The sequence below is a fragment of the Lagopus muta genome, chromosome 3 (genome assembly GCF_023343835.1).
Source record: "Lagopus muta isolate bLagMut1 chromosome 3, bLagMut1 primary, whole genome shotgun sequence".
Taxonomy (NCBI): domain Eukaryota; kingdom Metazoa; phylum Chordata; class Aves; order Galliformes; family Phasianidae; genus Lagopus; species Lagopus muta.
Window position 1 is genome coordinate 82218515 of NC_064435.1, and position 15274 is coordinate 82233788.

A 15274-nucleotide genomic window follows, 5' to 3' on the forward strand; every position below is an offset into this window, starting at 1 on the left:
CTGACAGGCAGTTGGCTGAATATGAGCCAGCAGAGTGCCCACATGGCCAAGAAGACCAGTGGCATCCAGCTTCGATCAGGAATAATGTGGTGAGCAGGACTAGGGAAGTCATCCTGCCTGTACTTGGCACCCATGAGGCCCCACCTCAAGTACTGGGTTCAGTTTTGGGCATCTCCATACAGAAAGGACATTGAGGTGCTGGAGCAGGTCCAAAGAAAAGCAACAAGGCTTGTGAAGGGCTTGGTGAATATGCCCTACAAGGAGCCACTAAAAGAACTGAGTCTGTTTAGTCTGGGGAAGAGCAGGCTGAGGGGAGACCTTATGGCTCTTTTCAAATACCTCAAAGGTGATGGCAGCAAGAGCAGGGTTGGTCTCTTCTCACTGCTGACAGGTGACATGATGAGGTGAAATGGCCTCAAGTTGTGCCAGTGAAGATTTCAGTTGAATATCAGGAAAAACTTCTTGACAGAAAGGGTTGTTAAGCACTGGAACAGGCTCTCCAGGGAAGTGGTTGAGTCACCATCCCTGGGTGTGTTTAAAAACCCTTTGGATGTGGTGCTCAGGGACATGATTCAGCAGAGGGATGTTAGAGTTAGGGTGGTATGGTTAGGTTGTGGTTGGACTTGAGGATCTCTAAGGCCTATTCCAAGCTGAGCAATTCTATCATTCTATGATGATATATGTCCCACAGTGTGCAGTGATGTCCTCGGAGCTATCAACAGCTACCAAAGTGTCCGAGCTCTGCAGATACAGCCAGGCAGGCTGGGAAAGCCTGAAAAGAAGCCAAGGACTGTTGCTCTGGAAGATGCCATCGCAAAACCAAATGCCAGTGGCAGATGTAACTTTGCTAGTCAGGAAAACAACCAGCGTCACTTCCTTGAAACTCCAGGGGGAAAAGATCGCTCCAAAGAGAAATGCTACTTAAACAGACATTCTGTATACAAAAAAGCACAAGATCAGCCACCAGAATGTATCAGCCAACATCCATGTCCACCTCTGGACAAGAAGCATAGACACTATGGTGAGAGAGGGCAAAACAATGGCAGCCAAGGTGACAGCTTTGCAGACCAATTGCAGGATGAATTTATACCAAAGGCAAAGAAAGGGTGCAGAGGCTTATCCGTATTCCCAGTGTTTCTGCACGTGAAAACCTTTCAGCCACCAATGCAAACAGGAAAAGCAGGCTCAGCCCAGCTGTGCTCCAGCCCCAAGTTTGGCTGCCCAACCTCACAAGACTAAAGAAAGCTGCAAGACAGACAACCTGAACACAAGCAAAGAGGAGAGCTTCCAACCAGAACCTCTGCTGCAAAAACAGACTGAGTGTGAGAAACTGCCAGGGAAATGTGAGTGTAAAACAAAACCTGTGGAAGTGCAGGGGAGGAGAAAGAGATCATTCCTGGCAATGGCTCACCCCTCTGACATTAAAAATACCAAGCTATGGTCGTGGTACCAAGGAAGGTGATGAAGCAAGCAGAGCCCACTTTGCACTGCAGCTCCTTGCCTGCCTCTAAGAGATCGTTCTTTTGCACCATTCTCAAAGCTTGCTGAGAAACACTGATGGGCACCTCCTGGCCAAGGGCTGAGGATTGCCTTGTCTAAAGAACACAGGTGGACACAAGTCCAGGCAAGTCCTGCTCAAAGTAGACAAAATGTTTTGACTGAAGATTTGCAGGACAGGGGCAACGAGAGAGTGAGAGATAAGTAGCAGTTTAATAGCTGGAAGCAGTCTTTTGTGTGGGCTTATCTTCTGGGAGACAGTCATCTCAGGGGGTACTCACAACCCAATTCTTACCCAAGCACCCAGGAATGCCACGTTGTTAGAAGAAGAAAGGTAAAAAAGGGACCAACAACCAAGAAGGTAGGTGTCTGACATCAGATGCTTCACGATGTGATGTCTGCCTGCTGACAGGCCTGCCTGCTGACTGACCCTCCTGCGCCTGCTACCTGAGACCTGCCTCTTCCTCCTGGACTTGTGGTCACTGGACCTGCTTGCTGCCTAAGGCCACTCTGCTGCTGCTCTCCCCCTGTGCTTTTGCTTTGGATGTTTGGAATGGTGTGCCTTGTGATGCTGCTGAGTCTTGGTGGTGACTATCTGCACTTTACATGATTCCTGCTTCTTTCCTATCTTTCCTGTCGCCAGCTTTCCCTTTCTCACCACTCTAATTCATAATAATTGCCGTCCTCCCACTCCCCATCTCTCTGAGCAACTAGGATTTGTAATAAACTGGTCAGACAAACACTTGCAGCATTGTCTTAATCTCACTGTCAGAGCGAGACACTGCCAAGCCTACGAGCAGAAGCTGCACAAAGAGCTGCAGCACCGCTCCTTGCTGCCGATCCCCCAGCCTGCTGTGCTGCAGCTGGACAGCCCGCCCCCAGCCCATGCCACCAAAGGCCTGCTTCATCCCTTTTGACAGGAACACGGGGGAGACCTGCACAGGAGAGTGCTTTTCCAAAACTCACAAAATACTCATAGAAGGCTGTATGTTAAATATTGAATGGATTAGTCACGTAGAAGCATGGCAGTACACAAGGGACACAAGGAATTGCATACATGCCCTGACATACAAGGGATGGGAACAAATGTAGCTGGATTCAGGTTAGGCTTCCATACCCAGGCCATAAGTGTTGTCAGGCTTATCCCAATCAGCCTTTAAGGACCTAACATATGTCCATAAATAACATGTCACAACTTATCCCCACACATATAGCTAAGCTCAGAGACCAGCAGGTTTCTCTCACCTTCTTGGTGCACTGGCCTCTCTCCCCAGGAAAATGCTGGCAACCCTACAAAGTACTTCTGAATTTTTGGGCTCTAAAGAATAGACACTGTTGGAGACTGAAATACGCCCCGCTGGTAAAGATGGGCAAAAGCATCCCAACACCATTTCATAGCATACAGGAAGCATTTATCCCACATAAAAGTAAATTGCTATTTGCATGTCAGAAAATGGCTGTAGGAAACAGGAAAACATAAATTATTCAGAACAGCGAATAAACAAAAAAGGAATTTTCCCAATTTTTGAAAAGAAATAGGTTATCTGCAAGCAATGAGTCCATTATTTTCCACTTATAAAGCAATTGCTAAATTTTCCACTATATGAAGCGTATGTACCAAATCTGACACATTGGGTTGATTACTACAAGAATGAGCAAAACAGGGAGCTTTTACAAGGAGCCTTGACTTCTAACAGGTGCCAATTCAACCTATAGAGGATATCCAAGTATGCCTTTGAAATTACCACACACAAACACACACAAAAAAGGGGGGGGGGTGGGGGAAGAGGAGAGAAAAAGTAGTCTTTCACAATTATTTTTCAAGAGAAGAGAGGCTTTTTAAACAGTGATCTAAAGATGAGGGCTTTGCTCTTGCACATTAATACAACATTAGCACATGAGTTCAAGGCAATTATCTTGGTGCTTGTGACCAAATACAGCCTAAGACACCATTGAAAAGAAGCCCATAAATCTCACTGCTAAATTATTTATATTGCTGTTGCAGCCAGACATACCCCATGGGCAGAGATGAGTGCTGCCACGTTATTTGCACACTGGGATTGTAAACATGGGTCAGTGTCTCTGCCCTTCTGCCCACTCCTCTAGTTTGTCCCCACATGAGCCAGGACAAATAGCCCAACCCACACTGCAGATTTGCTTCCTGCACCAAAAAGGGTTCACAGCTAGGCCACAGTCCCACCTTCTTTGGGAAGCATTAAGAGTCTCTCTGCTCCTGAGTCAGAGCAAGGTCACTGTACATTTAGCTCATTTTTTCCTTATTTTGGTAGTTCTATTGAGGGGAAAAATAGTGAGCGTAGATAATGAAAACAGTGTTTTGTGTGGACACTTAGCTCAGTATTAGTTTTTTTTTGTGAGCTCAGTATTAGTTTGACAGAGGGATGAAATAGCAGACTGTTGATGGTGGAGTTTTCTGCTTCGTCATCTATTTTTCTTCAGATGGCAAACAGCAAAGTGCTCGTGAATGGATAGTGACAAGTAGTTTCCTGTGGTCTTAAAACAAACCATCAATTGCAAAAAGTGTTTTCAGTTCTCAAGGCTAAAAAACATTCAGTACCATTCAACTAGTTGCATGTTTTTCAAATGATGAGAAATCCGAGTGAAAAACATACGCAAAAGAGAAGAGAGAAACTGCTGTGTTTTTTCCAGAGTGTTTCAAAATAGCTTTCAGGTGAGGGCAGGATACACAGTGTCCCTGCAAAACAAATGGCTCTCTGAAAAGCTACAACCTGATCTTCATTTGACAAGATCAACCTTGTTCATGATTTAACAAGTGCTCAGGCCCTATAAAGACTACATATGTATTATATGCATATATATATATAAAATATATGGGTTGTTTAGTTAATTTTTTTTGCATAAAAATTAAAATGCAGTGGGAAAAGGACAAAGCTGTATTTTTAATAGCTATGACCAAAAAGGTTGTTTCTCATTACTTTTTCTGCCCGTTTCAGACGGGACGGGCAGGCCAAGAAAGAGCAGACTTCAAACCAGTTGCAAAACATTCACTTATGAATGGCAGGAACAACTTTTGCTTCTAGTGTGTCAGGGAGCCCCATGCTCCTAAGCCAACTCATTTTTTGTCCATTTGTGTCTAGCTTGAAATGATCCCTAGTGAGAAAACACAAACCACATTGGCAAATCACACAGATCACACAGAAGGGGAAACCAGTTGCACCTCTAGAAACAAGAAACAGCAGCAAACTAAAGGTGTGGAACGAAACAGAGCATTGGACCTTATGGGCTATTTATACCATCGAAAACAAATAAATTATCTTAGATCTCCTTGCTGGAAATGTATCAGTACAAAATGTATATAGCTTCTGTATATAAAGTGATGACAAAAATATGTTTCTGAGCTGTGGACAGAAACTGCCCAGATTAAGTAAGCATCTACTCCTTCTTATGCAATAGACATGATTGTTTGGAAAAACTGGCTCAAAAAGGCACCAAATGCACCCAAGCAAGGAGTGGAATTACAAACACTACAGAGAACAAGATCTTGGTTTTCTTTCTTCAGCAGTTTGTAGTATGTTATACAGCTGGTCTGAGAGCCTTCTGCAGTAGGGGGTTTTACCATTCAGATAATAAAAAAAAAGTCACAGCATGAGTATTTTTGTGTATACATCCTGTAGCTCAGTGTAAGAGTTGTCCATTAGCCATGAGCCAATATGAGACTCGGATTTTTTCAAAGTACCCTCTCATCCTCCCATCCTATAGAGCTATATCAGGGACTCACTTACTCTTTGCACACTCATGTGTGGTATCTACAGAAACAGTAGAAACATCTGTAATGCTATGGCTTTCTGCAAAAGGAGAGCTCTCTCCAGACATCCGGGTTCTCATAATGACTGAGGTGATTGCTTGTGCTATTGTGCACCCACAGCATGCTAAAACGATCCCTCTCGATCCCACTTGCGTGCTTTTGCCATGAGCAATAAAGTAAGGCCTGTCAAGCCGTTTCAGATTCAGATCGTTCTCATTATTCATCCCAGCGGATATTGCTTCAGTCAGATAGGCCAGTGGTTTCACAGGAACTGCATGGGTATCTCGCTATAATACAACCACAGCTCTAGCCACAAAGAAAATACTTCCACCCATATTTAATACAAGCAATATCTTCATGTAGAAGAAAGGATAGCGGAGATCCCTTTGTGAGTATCCTGCAGCAGGCTAACTACAACAGTACCAACTCACTTCATTAGAGATTGTTCATACTTGTCATTCCTCAGAGCTGAGACTTACCTGTACAAATTTTATAGCCTTACTCAGGGATGGTTTACCAAAGTCAGAGAAGAAATACAAGGACCCCCATTAGCATGACCTAGCTACAACTTGGGTCAGATACAACGAAATTTTTTCCCCTTCTATTTTTTTTTTTTCACCTGTCTTCCCTTTTCAGCCATAAATTATGTACTTAATTATCCAAATGTCAGGCTGTGCTTGCAAATAACTTGGAAGGTCAGATCAGAGTAAGTTAGGCCTTTAAAAGCCAGTTTCAGGGACCAGCCTTTTCCACAACAGACATACAAGTACATTATGGTTAGAACTCATTGCCACTTTTTACAAGTTTCTTCTAGAATAGTTGAAACAAGGAATGAACAGCTCTTCCCCAGTTAGTGAGTCTGTGATGGCAGGTCCCATGCTATGCACTTGCAGGAAGGCAAGTTTTCAGTTCCAATTTAAATATATTAAGTCATCAATGTCAGATTCTATAATTATAGAGAAGCATTCAGACTCCATAAGATAAAGTTCCATTTACATACAGGACAATCTCAACCCACAATAAACTCAACAGTATGAGATGGAGGATACAAATGGGCCCAGTTTTATTCCAGTGAACCATTAGCCATAGTAGGATATTACTGCAAGACAGTCACATTGGAATGCAAAAGGCTTCATGGAGGGACTGTGGGCCAAACTTTCGTTGCTGTAAGCAGAGATGCTCTGAATGGGCCTGGAGCATCTCCTGTACAAGGAAAGGTTGAGTAACCTGGGTCTGTTCAGCTGGGGAAAAGAAGACTGAGAAAGGGATCTGATAAATGCTAAGAAATATCTAAAGAGAGGTGTGGGGCAAATATATGAGGCCAGGCTCTTCTCGATGGTGCATAGCGATAGGACAAGGAGTCATGGCCTAAAACTTGAACATAGGAACTTCCACACTAATACGTGGAAGAACTTCTTTACTTTAAGGGAGACAGAGCAATGGAACAAGCTGCCCAGAGAGGCTGCCACGTCTCCTTCTATGGAGATATTCAAGACTCATCTGAATGCCTACCCGTGTGACCTATTATAGGGTATCTGCTTTGGCAAGGGGATTGGACCTGATGATCTCTTGAGGTGTTTTTCAAAAGACATTAACCAACAACAGGCAACACACAGGTATCTTGACTTTTTCTCTTGTTTGCACAATGGGCATGGAAGCAATTCAGAGGGAAACTACTGGCCAGATGCACTGGTTTTGGCAGTGAACAGTCAGCTTTGAAGTAAGCCTGGCGAAATCAGGACTGCTCTGTACTGCCCCAGCACAGCTGAGCTGGGGTAAAGATCAGGGCTTGTCCCCAGGTCTTCTGCACACAAGGGCTACACATTTGTTTGCCAGTCATATCAGACTTAAGCAAACACCCAAAGCCCATCACATAATAACACACAGGCTAAAACATGCTTCCAAACCCAAGTGCCCAAATGCTGGCTGACCTAGCATCTCTGTGCTCCTCAACTAACCATTCATCTCCATATGTCATCACACAAAGGTGTATAGTTTTGGTATCCCACTCAGGAACCATGTTGAGGCTAATTTCCCTCTACTATCAGATCCTCTGATCCCACCAAGAAAGTGGAAATGTTGTGAGGTCTCAGCAAGTCTAAGTCAAACGTCCAGTTTCCAAGAAGGTTTAAAGGACCATATGACTGACTAAAGGGATTTCCTTCTGACTAAAGGTAAGAATGGAATGTTTCCACTGAGGAATAGGCACAACTTCCTAGCATTTCACATGTAAATACAACATAGTTGCCTCCTTTGACTCTACAAATCTCAAAGCTCACTACATCTTAAATAGTAGCCCATGAGAAAAACCTTAGACTCCAAAAGATGGCGTAGAAACATTACAGCTCTCATCCCTTATAGCATTAGTTTGTTTAAACTTGAGGAGATGGAAGAGAAAACAAAGGATACACATCAAAAGATGCCTGGTTACGTCACCTCAGCAGTTCCGTGAGTGTGTTTCCTTGTACTTTTTTCTTCCACGTTTTTTTAACATGTCTAGGGATCTCAAATGAGCCAGTGTCCTTTACTCTCTCACGCACAAAAGAAGCTGCAAAACATGTCACATAAGTTACATCTTTGAAGAGCCAGACATGAAAAAAGATTCTGCTGCTGCATTAAACATAAATTACACAGCATAAACACTGAGCTTTCCCTAGAGCTGGAACCTTGTTTTCCTTTATCCAAACATGCAAGCATCACTTGGATTGGTTTTGTGCACCCTGTCATTCATCTTCTGGGTCAAATAAAATTTAAAAAGAAACATTGGGAGAAAGCATGCATTTAACAAACGAATAACGAGGAGAAGGAACCTAGTGAGAAACGCCTCTGTCAGATATGGGAAAATGAGAAACAAAAAGGAACTACTGTGCACAGTGCTTCGAGCAGTTAGGAGCAGCAAAGGAAGGTTGTGCAAGACAGCTCAAAAAGCAGGAAGAAACATGTAGTCTTTATATGTGCATTAGGAGGAAAGGAAACAGATGACTGCAAAAGACATATGCAAAATTTTGTCAAGGCCTGAACTACAGATTATTTTTTCTTTTTTTGTCGCTTCTCACTTCCCTCCCCTCCATAACTCCTGTTTGTGTTTGACCGGGTCACACGTCAGAAAAGCAGACCTGAGGTCTTACACCTCACATCTGTGTGCAAGTGACCTCCTTCTCACAGAGGGTGAATACAACCTTTCCCCAAACATAGGCAGAGATGAAGATGTTCACTGTCTGTAAGAACATTGCTTTTCCACAGTTATACTGAACACAGGTGCTCATTTTTGGAAGTTTTACCAAAGGGCCTTCATTTCACCTCCCAGCCTTGCCAATAAAGTGGATACAAAGAAGAGTTGATTCAGGAAAGAGTGCAACAGTGAGGGGGAAATAAAAGCGGAATTTATCACATCCTTCTTCACTTTTTAATTAGGGGAAATATTGAAGAAAGACACAGAAAGCAAAATCAATTTGCTGCCGTTCATTTGGATTCTTGTTCAGTGACAATTTGACTCCTAAGACCAAATTCTCTCTAGGGAAATAATTCCACTCACTTCCAGGCAATTGCTCCAATAGGTTAGTTGCTTAACTTTCTCAGGTCTGTGTGCTTCTCTGATTTGTTCTCTGCACCTGAAAATACCTTAAATTTCAAGGCATTTATGCATCAGCTCTCAAAGTGAAATACATTTTCTCTATACAACTCAGCCTTTCTTCATATCTGCAAGTCTGCAAGCAGACTAGAAATTATTTTAACTGTAAAATACCAAAGGGAAGAAATTTTGGAATATTCATCATTGTGATTAGAAGAAGAAAAAGCACATGAAACACTCTGATGGACATAAAGTCTACATGATAGGGAAAAAAAAAAGACCTTTTATTAGTCCCATACCTAATAAATGCAGGTTCCCCACTTCCCATCTGGAAGAAGGACGTATTGCTGGATATACTGCGCACCAGCACAATTATTTAATCACTTTAAATTCAAATTCTGCTATAAAAATTGTCATTTACTTCTGCTACCTTTTCTTTTCCAGTGCTTTAACCTTATTTGGAACTTATAATCAAAATAAATGTTGAGGAACCTGACTGTGAGTTTAGTTGAATCTAAGCCCCTTGGAATTTATGTTCTGCTTCTCATTTCCAGCCCTCATATTTCTTTGTAAGATATCCCACTGGGAAGTAACCAGAAAATCATTTCCTTTTTTTTTTCTGAGGATCTTAAAAGTCACATAAGAAAGATGAAATGACCATCAATACTTCCCAGGGGAAAGACTGGAAATAGAGGAGATTCATGAGTAGTTCTTAATGCATTAGTGTCTCCCACACATTCTAAACCCACATGAAAATCAGAACCCACATGGTAAAAGCCCTTATGATCTTCTGCACCACTTAAAAATTTAAACAGTTCTCTAATGGAAAAAGATAACCTATGAAAGGCAGCAGTGCCCATCCACCAACATCATGTTCACGCTGCTCAGACTGCAGGGGCTCTCTATTTTACTGCTAAGTTTCTTCCTGCTTTTTTCCTTTTGTGTGTAGCACCAACCAAGATGGAACTCTAACAAAGGTGCTGTTTCACAGGAGGGATCTCCACTTCATTTTCCTGTGTGGATTTGCTTCTTTGCTTGCTTGTACTGAGGGAATTCAGAGACACCTGGATATAACAGCTAGGCAATGGGATGAAATGCTGATAGCAGGGCAAGATTACTGTGATCTTATCCACTAGTGGTATCTTTCACATCTGTGCAGACCTCTACCATTTGAATTAGTAAATGCAGCTTTCCTCTTTCATTGTAGGTAGTTCTTTTCATGTTTTCTCTAAATAATGTTACCTCAAAGCTAAGCATGAAGCAATCATTATCAAAAATCTCAAAGTCTGGGAGACAGACAAAGTGATTTTTTTCTGAATGATAGCTTAAGGGCCAAATGCACATTTCTGCTTTCCTGCAGAAATCCCCTGAAGGCATACTCCCATCCACACCAAGCAGATACACCACTGCAAGAGAGCAATTACTGTTAGAGCATCCCTCATCCTGGTGAAATACAGCTTAAGAGACAGCAAGAACATTTGTCTTGCCCAAGCCTTCAGTAAAGTGTTTCTGTGCGAGCACATCTACTTTTCACTCCTGAGAGTTCATGTGTGGTGAGTTACTATGGCTCAAGTGATGAGTGACTCAGCCCCCATGGAGAAACAGCATGGGTCAGCTGAGTCCATCCAACATCTCACTGCCACTGCTGTATCCTACACCCCCCGTACCACTCTTGTATGTGTGCTCTTGCTTACATTGCACCAGCTCCACTGCTTGTTGGGAGCTTCTAAGAATTGATACAAACCAGTAATTCAGCAGCAGATTATCTCTGAAAATGAAATTGAATTTTCTGCCAGGATAGGACCAAGGTTCATACAGTAAAAAGTCTTAGAAGCCACAAAGCCAGTACAAGACTGCCCAGTTGAGAGCAAAGGAAGGGGTAGGGAGGACAAGCTGCAGGGGAATCGCTCCCCTTTGGCACCTGTAACACTCAGATACAATGCACAGCTTCACTTTCGGAATCATGGATATGGTGCCTCTTGTCACTACAAAGGCATCAAGTGGAGTGGCGAAGCAGGAAGGGTGAAAACTCATAGGAGTAAGCCCTGGGAGAAATAAGAAAAACGTGGATGAAATTGTCCAAAAACATTTTTCTGGAGGAAAATTGCAGTATGAGTACTTCAGTAGAGAAGATACTTTACTCTTTTTAGCAGTTCTTTAACATCAATCATTAACAAACATTCAGCATGAAGGATATCCATGTTAATGAGTTAGTGCCTTGGTTCTTCCACTGAAAGGCTAAGCGCTTAAATCCAACATTTAGAAGATGGATAGCAAGTCATTAAACAATAACTGGGAAAACTCAAAGCCTCTCTAGGAACGAATGGGAAGAAGAAAGGGAAAGAGGGGAGGTAAAGGGGAAGGAACAGAAAAGTATAAAGCACAAGAACAGTACACAGTTTTCATTTCTTTTCATTCGTTACAAGTTGCTTTTGAAGTCAATACATTACATTTTAAAAGCCTCTAACAACAGCGCTTTGCACTTTTAATAAAGAGTTTTTTAAAGCTGTTAACTTCCACACAACTACAGTCTTCCTGAATGGGAGAGACATGGGATGGCTGTTCTGGCAGCAATCACTGCTCTCACAGCCAGCCATCCCTCCTGTAAGCACGCATAGCTGGGTGCTTACCACCGAGCAGTGTCCTCGCCATAGGACTGTTCCTTTTGCCAGGGAGATTAATGAGGCACTGACAACCAAGAGCTACTTCCACCACATCAGTAAAGCCCTCAAGTAAGCCCCTTAGCTGGGAAGCAGACCCATAAGAGTAGAAATTGTGTTGTCCAAGAGTGAACACCTACATGAAATCACAAAAAAGCCAGCATGGTAGCAGCTCAGAGTTAGAGAAACAGGTAGCCAGCAGTTTCCCTATGAAAAGAAAAATAAAGAAAAAAAAAAACGGACCTCATAGGCTTATATCATTAAAGGGCCTCCTTCCCTCATGGACCAAAGATGTGTTCTGCAACATTGCACCAAACGCCCAGACTGGCCTGTAGGTATCTATTATTTACTGCCATCTCAGGAGGTCCACGCTAAAAGCAACACAGGGAAGCGTGCTATGTTTTATCCACCGCATGACCTAGTTTTCGGTAGCTCTGTCGAGCACTTCTGTCACTACTGACAGGGCTGAATAATGTTCAGTGAAGTAGGTGAAGAGTTACGTGAAACTAGCTTCCAGAGGAAATTCATTTCTGCAGAGAGGCTCTGGCTACTTGAACTATGTTTTAAAAAGCTGTGTTTTATTGCGGTCTAAGTTAATGAAGAAAGGTAACTGACAGGCTGCTGTGCCATCTGTGTTACCCTTCAGCCACCTCTCTTCCAGTAGCAGCAGAACAGGAGCAATTCACTGAGTTCAGCTTCTATTTGCATTCATCTTACTTTTTCTTTACCACTCTATTGACACAATAAATAATGAAACCTACTTTTAATATAATGCTGTACGTACGGCATCTCTTCCATGACCAATCTCGAGCAGAACTGATTGCAAGTGCTGCACACTCAAGTCTTCTGTCTAGGAACCTCTTGTGGAATAATATCTGTTTAGCTCCCCACCTCATGCCTTAGGAGCACCTGGTTTAAAAAAAAAATAAATTCTGTTCTTATTCTGTCAGACTTAGCACAGTGGAGATCCCTCCAGGTCTCTGTATCTTATCAGCATTGTGCTTGATTTAGTCTTTGTATGATGGCAGATTCTTGGGGCCCTCAGCCAACATCCTGTTCCAAATAGTAGGATAAAGAGAGTATTAAGTCCATCAGTCAGAAGAATGAATTTTCCATGAATTGCTTAATACAGTGTGTCTACACTACCAAATTTACTCTAAAATTAAGGATAAACTTGTCTGTGTAACTTGTAATATACAGCACATACCACACTGACACCCCAGTACTTACTGTTTCAAACAACACTTATCACAAACATCTCAGTACAGTATCTGTTGGGTCTCAGTTTTTTCAGAAGCATGGCTTTCTTCATTTCAAAGAAATGTAGGAACACATGGGAAAAATGCAAAAGAGACTTTTATTGTGAAAAGGCTGATATTCCACACTGTTAATCTTAGCACAAAAATCAGGCACATTTCTCTCTGCTAAGGATTTTTTTGCATGAATATTGCTGGAAAACACACTTTGATGTGATCAGATGCTTCATAGTAGTTCTCCACCAACTATATCAGGAAATAGCAAACGGGTTGAAGTAAAGACTTCACACGACGGAATTTCCTTGTGGTATTTTCTACTGTTATTTTGAAGAAAAGTGATGAAAAACAAGGAAAACTTGAAGAAGCTTTAGTTTACATGTGTTTGAGGCTCCATGTGCTTGCAAAGTATAAGGTAAAAGCATGTGCAAACTATAAAAAGAATTTTAAAAAGCAGTGCTCAAAGACACCAGAAACTGAACTGTATGAGTACATGCCTGAGACTAAACACAGTCACAGGCAAGGAGATGTCTCATGATTTAGCTGCCCTTAGAAATGCAGGTACAAGACTAATTCCCTCTCCATCTTTACCTCTGTCTCATAGTATTTTACAACTTTGTCTAAACATTATGAGGATGCCCTACATTCTCTGCCAGCTGAAGAGTGTCTCAGTGGCCTAAAAGCAGCATTTCCTACAATAAAACCCAAATCCACAGCAGTTTTCCTTAGCATTTCTAGATGTATTCTGATACTATTAAACATCTACACCATGTACAAATATATACATAAAAATATAGGTATAGTATATGTTAAATAAGTATGCAAGTATATAAATATCATTTGATCTGTATTAAACTCAGCCATGTCTGATTTATTGCAGTGCATACCCAGCTTTTCAACAGAGTTTGCCAGCCACTGGCATTCAAAATTAATGAATCATTTCCTCATCAGACTGCTTTAGAAATAAAACTGTTTGTTTTCTTCTTTTTTTAAAACAATTATGAATTCCAAGGAAATTTGTCTTCAATTTTTTTTTATGTTAATAAGTTTTAGTTCTCAAATACTTCTTTGTAGTCACCAGCATTAGAATGTTGCTTTTTAAAAGCAGGCATGTGTGACATGACACAGTATGGCTCCAGAAATCAAGGATCAATCAGTCACAATAAATGTATGAAGTTCAGTAGCTTTGTTATGTTTATATATTTGTTTATATTCACGAGTTTTGTGGACAATCCAGAGCAAAATGTCAGGACCAGATGTATAGTTACATCTACTAAACAAGCTCAGAAATGCCTGTTCAGACCCCTGCACAGCTCCTGGTTCCTCTGCTGTAGCTAGAAGTATTTGTTTAAATGATGGCCAAAATTTCCACGGAGTCATAGAAAGGCTTGGGTTGGAAGGGACCTTAAGGACCATCTAGTTCCAGCTTCCCTGTTGCCACCTGCTAAATTAGGCTGCCCAGGTCCCCATCCAACCTGGCCTTTGGAGCTTCCAGTTTTGATCATCTCCTTTAAGCTGGTACTAGAATCACATGGGCCTAAGCTTTGATATCCCACAAAATATACCAAACATACAAGTAATAAAATTCTACAATGTACAATTTATCTTCAGATCTTAGAAAACCTCAGAACACTGTTCTAAGAATACACCCACACCAAATAATTTGAGAGGATGTGCCATTCTACAGCTGCAATGGGAACCAGGCTGTACTCCTGCTGCTTGCCTTGTAATCCACAGAACTGTGGCAAGACGGCTGGCAAGATGCAAAGCAATCACCACCAGGGAGTGTAATCAGGTGGGTGCCAAGACAAAAATATTGAAGTAGTAGCCCAAAGCAGAGGAGTGAATGAAAATTCTGCTGCTACAACAGATAGGGGTTGTGTCTGCCACGATGAGCTGAAAGCCCACTGTCAGCAGGCACGTGTAATGGTCAGCAGAAATCAGCATACGTCCTGAAAAATAAATTTCCTCTTGTAACTAAACCTAAGGAAAGCGCTTGCACGTGTCTGTGTGCTGATTTGCATCATCTTACCTGCATTTCTGTACCACGCTGATCTGCACAGCAGGGGCAGGTCACACAGACAAAATCCCTGACATCTTTCCTCTCCTTACAGAAGTCAGTATTCCATGCAGAGCCGTGACAGCTGCTGGGCCCCTGTACCAGCCTGGTGCAAAGGGACCTCAGTGGGGAGTGGAGAGGGAGCTGAATGCGCAGTTGGTGCCTTTTTGGCTTCTCTGCTGCAAGGTGCCAAGTTCAATCAATTTTATGCAGGGTCTCCCCACTCCTTTATGTCAACAGCTGGTAAGAAGGCACCATGAATTTGTATGAACAATCAGAAAGTTAAAAGGCAGATTGTCCTCTCCCTATGCAAGTAGAAGAGGCCTGCATTTGATCTGGATGCTCTCCAGCTAGCAGCTGCAGCCTGTCCCCTCCGATTCAGGCTGCTCAGAGCCCTTCCCAGGGCTCAAACATTTTATTTGCATTTGCTTTCCTTACCACATGTAATGG